This window comes from Sprattus sprattus (genome assembly GCF_963457725.1).
Source record: "Sprattus sprattus genome assembly, chromosome: 1".
NCBI lineage: Eukaryota > Metazoa > Chordata > Actinopteri > Clupeiformes > Clupeidae > Sprattus > Sprattus sprattus.
In genome coordinates, this window is record NC_137920.1 from 44,226,171 (window position 1) to 44,231,170 (window position 5,000).

The 5,000-nt window shown below is 38.4% G+C and overlaps 1 protein-coding gene across 1 annotated transcript in view; it reads left to right on the plus strand.

Annotated features, from left to right (window-relative positions):
- usp28 (ubiquitin specific peptidase 28) overlaps nucleotides 1-832 on the plus strand; it is a 74,739-nt gene extending 73,907 nt beyond the window's left edge. The window contains exon 28 of the mRNA XM_080853341.1: nucleotides 1-832. This exon is cut by the window's left edge and continues 741 nt beyond it. The gene's annotated coding sequence lies outside the window, so the exon portion shown is untranslated.
- The last annotated feature ends 4,168 nt before the right edge of the window (nucleotides 833-5,000 follow it).

A 5,000-nucleotide genomic window follows, 5' to 3' on the forward strand; every position in this document is an offset into this window, starting at 1 on the left:
GTCAAACACTGGATTGTTTGTCGCACCATTACTAAAATGCAATGTAGGAATTTTTATATATTTTTACCTTATCAAGAGAAATGAATTATAACAATGATTTTTTTGTAAGTGCTTTGATGGAAATGTGCTCCTCTTTTATCTGGCAGTTTTCTGGTGTGGAGATGTTAGCTGTGGCTTTATGGCATAATGTATTGGTTAGCATTAGCGCTTTCCACACAGCCATAGCAAAGCTAGTTTCAGAGCTAAAGACATTACGTATAGTATAGATATACATGTATGTATATGAACTGGGAATGATCTCACTGAGGTTACAACCACAGACACACACACACACACACACACACACACACACACACACACACACACACACACACACACACACACACATTGAGACACACACATGTTTTAAGTAAATGTTTGAATGGAAACCTGCCTATTCTCTACCGTGAATGCAAAAGTGCTGTCAGACTGGTGAGTTCACCCAAGGAAGAACAATCATTTATCTTGCAGACGCAAAATCACCTCTCTGCTCTATTCTATAGGAGAACCAACCACCACTTCTCGCACAGAAATGATTATTATATTATATTAGAGGATCATTTCAGCAAATGATTTTTACAGATGTTTGGTAAGATTTCTTGTTTTTATAAAGCTTTTACACTAGAAGCTTTTTTGGCCGTGACGGTAAACAGGGAAAGTCACGACTGTGCAGTGATGTGTAAAAGTGTGGCTCTGTGTGGTCAAGTGTCACACCATGTCAGTCACGTAGCGTCACGTAGAAGGCTTCCTCACGTCTGTGCATTCAGCTTCTAATAAAATGTCAAAAGGTCAACCTCCTTGTCTTTGTGCCTTGAGCTGTTTGATGAATGGGCGTGCAAGTGACCTGTGAATGAGGGTTCTACAGGAAGTGGCCTGTTAATGAGGGTTCTGCAGGAAGTGACCTGTGAATAATGGTTCTACAGGAAGTGACCTGTTAATGAGGGTTCTGCAGGAAGTGACCTGTGAATGAGGGTTCTACAGGAAGTGACCTGTGAATGAGGTTTCTACAGGAAGTGATGAGTGAATGAGGCTTCTGCAGGAAGTGTCGTGTCAATAAGGGTTCTACAGGAAGTGATGTGTTTTTTCTGAACTGTGATCTGTGAAAAACTGTATTCCAAAAACCTTCTTAATGCCATGTCCCACAGTATGCATGTTTACACTGATACACTCTTTAAACACTATCTTCACTGATGTCCATTAACCCTCTAGATCCCATAGCGGCCGCCGACGGCCTGCTTGTATTCTCCCATAGTGGCCGCCGAAAGCCGTAACTTTTAAAGACACAGTGTTTATACTACAACATTAATATATGAAAAAATACACCGCTAATGGATAGATTAACTTCTTACTTTTATTTTGAAACCGGAAACTGGGTATGCTGTCATTAGCTTTTTTGAAGTATTTAACTAAACGTCGCTACTGACAGATCGCGTGAAAATTTCAGTCTCTTGCAGTAAAGGCTAGAAATCAGATGTCTGCATCTGTTCTCTGCATCTGTTCTCACTGGATGATATCGTATGTGCACCAATGACGACGACTAATCACGACTAATCACGTTTGTATGACAGTAACGATCCTGTTTGAGAAGTCAAAAATAAAAAAAAACGTATTCAAAATAGAAAAATAAGTATCCCCCTGTTTATTTCTGACTAGCTTACTCGCTAGTAACGTCTTCTAATGGCGGTCACTGAGAAGTGTTGGTTTACAAATAGCACCAGCCTCATCGAAGACAGACAAAAGTCATAGCTAGATCAGTGATATTTTAATGGATTGTAAATCCATGATCCTTGGAGAGATATGTAACATTTAATAATTGGTCTTTGTGGGAAGTTCAGTAAAGCTAATTTTCACGTTACCTCACTTGGAAATGGCGGTCAATTCGTGACTTTCGCAACCTACGAAGGAAGCACCCGCGTCTGTGTGTGAGAGCTATTATGTGCCATTATAAACGTGGGTAATCGGCTGTGTTTTCTGTTTTTCAGGAGAAATGTCTTAAAATTTGTATCGTCATCTCAATTTCCATGACCATTTTGCCAGCTAACTTGCTAACTATCTACATTGACTGAGGTAACGTTAGTACTCTGAGGAGTTCGTATGGAGTTGGTTGATAGCAGCTATTGACTCACCCTCATCACTTACTAAACTGATCAGATTAAGATTAATAACATGTAGAGTAAAAATCTGAAAATGTGTCACTTTGTTTCATTCTCACTTCTTCTTATTCTTCGTTCGTCTCTACTAGTATTTCAAATCCCTCCTTTGTTGTGAGCTGTAAGCTTATGGTAACAACAGTACCTAAATATAATCAATAGCAAGGACATCATTGAATATTGAAAACCTCATATTGAAATGGTATTCAGTAGGTTATTCGACAGCCAACTAGTAATATGTTGTGATGTTAAATTTTAAGCTTGTACAGCTTTTATGCTGTAGAAAGCTAATCACAATGAAATCAGGACCAAGGTATAGGACATCACTACTACATAAAATGCATAGTAGATGTGATATAGCTTGTCCGTATGTAGTACACACTGGGATATTGAGCTGATGTTGTGACATAAAACAATTGACATAGAAATGGATGAAACACTAATGACTTCCACTGTGATGGCTTACAATAATAGGATAGTTTGTTTCTTTTATGTGTCAGGATGTCGGTTGTTCCAGCTCATCTGAGGGTAGAGAAGTGAGTGAGGGTGCTGTGGCAGCAAAGAGAAGTGAGGACATGGGGGGAGACTCAGAGGAACAGCGAGAGGCCTGATGAGCGTAAGGAAGCTTCAGTAGGACAGAGTAGGTTTCACACTTACGGAATTGAAGATGAAAAGTTGTCAACTTACAAGTGTTGGTGTTTGTATAGGTAGTCTGACATTAGAGTCTGTAGTCTATAGTAGTCTGACATTAGATCCATTACTACCCTCTATCCCAAACCAATATCATCTGCCACACCCCCCTCTATGCCTGTTTATACATTGAATGCTAAACAGTATCCTTTCAGGGAGTCACAGAGACACCAAATCTTAATACCCCATCTGACAGGTTTCTTAGGCATATACTGTTTCCAAAGTAACATGCCGTCAAATTTAATCATGGCCTCACCCACTGAAAGATTTTTACATGGTCAAAGAAGTTTAAGGACGTTCTCCTGGAGGACACACATTGCCGTTTTTTTATCACTTTTAAACTTGTGTCAATACCATGTTCACTTTTTCCAAACTCTTCACACAGTGGTCTTAACAGACGCACACCTCAGCATATCAGTTAACTTTTGGTGCAAAATGCCAAAACACTTCATACTCCACCCAAAAGTGAGAAATGCTGCCGTAACTTTAGCAAATGTTCTCTCTCAGATCACAATGACCTAAAAAACATAAATAAATTGAAGCATTGCCAATTGCATACAGTATAACATATATATACAGTATAACATTGATGTATTTGCATCTTGCAAATACATCAATCCAAGCCAAGTATCTGAAGACAGTGTTCATGTTAGTTTGCTTCTCTCAAAAAATGTAATTGCATTCTTCAATCACTGTCTTTCACTGGTAGCCCATGATTAACATTTAGAACAGTACTGTAATAGTGGAAACAACTCTTCAGGGACAGCTACATCTATGCTTGCCGAGATAGTAAGAAGTCTGCAAGCCAAAAAAAACTAAATTATCTAAATAAACTTTCTGCTAAAGTAAGAATACTTTGTCTTATTCAAGCATATAACTGCATTATCTTTACATCTACAGTAATCTAAATTACTGTAAATTAGGTTTTGAACTGAAAGTTAACTGTTTTGAGCAGAGTATCTAAACATCGGCAAAAAAATGCTGTAGTTGCACAGCATTTTGCTGGTAGTGAACATTGACTGAGACAGGTGTCCATGAATTTCGGAAGAAGTGGTCATTGACTGCATTTGTATATAAGCATAGGGGCAAGTATCCACAGTTTGGTTTACATAGTCTACTGGTATGCTCAATGGGTTAAGTGTTTTGGGAATGTGTACATGGTATTGAGACGAGTGAAAATGATTGGAAAATAACTGTAAGAACAAACTTTTCCGTTGGTTTGTACATACAAGTTTTGTGTGGCAAGATTGGCAGGTGTGATAAGTGGTACAGTGGTTAGTGTTGTTGGCTAACAAGTATCTGGCCTGGGTTCAATTCCTGGGCAATGAAAGATGATAGTGTAAATCACTTTGGATAGACATGTTTGTTTTAGTTCCCTTTTTGGGTCACTGTCTCATTGATGGCCTATGACTTTCATGCAGCAGTAATAGTGGGAAAATGTCTTCATTGACACCTACAGTACATCTATATTTTACATATACATTTCAACGCAAATGCTGTACTGCAGTATAGTTGGTAGCAAGGCTGCAAAACAAACAAATCAAAGATGTAAACTAAATACATTTATGAGTACATCAGTAAAAACAAAATCTGTCTTATGTCAAGTGTATAATTTAATTTGTCTGAAAATACAGCATCTTTCTATCTACAGTGATCTAAATTGTGTCTGGTCAAAACAATAAAGTTAACTGTTTTGAACAGAGTATCTAAATATCTGGGAAATAAATGCTGTAGTTGCACAGCATTTTGCTGGTGGTGAACATTGACTGAGACAGGTATCCATGAATTTTGGAAGTGGTCATTGACTGCAATTTGTATCTAAGCAATGGAAAAGTATCCCATTTAGTTAGGCTACTGCTGGATGTAATACCGGTAAGTGTTTTGAGAAAGAGTACATGGTATTGAACCAAGTGTGAAAATGATTGGGAAAAACTGTAATGGTCTCACTTTCTGGAACTTGTCACCAGAGTCTGCTTTCCCTGGGTTAGAACAGGGTAGTTATCTGCATAACTCCTAATACTTATTTCATGGCATTGGTGTCTGCCACATAGGACACTTGTAAGGCTGGATCAGATGAACAGTAGTCAAGAAAATAGGGTAAATGATGGATACCCATGAGGA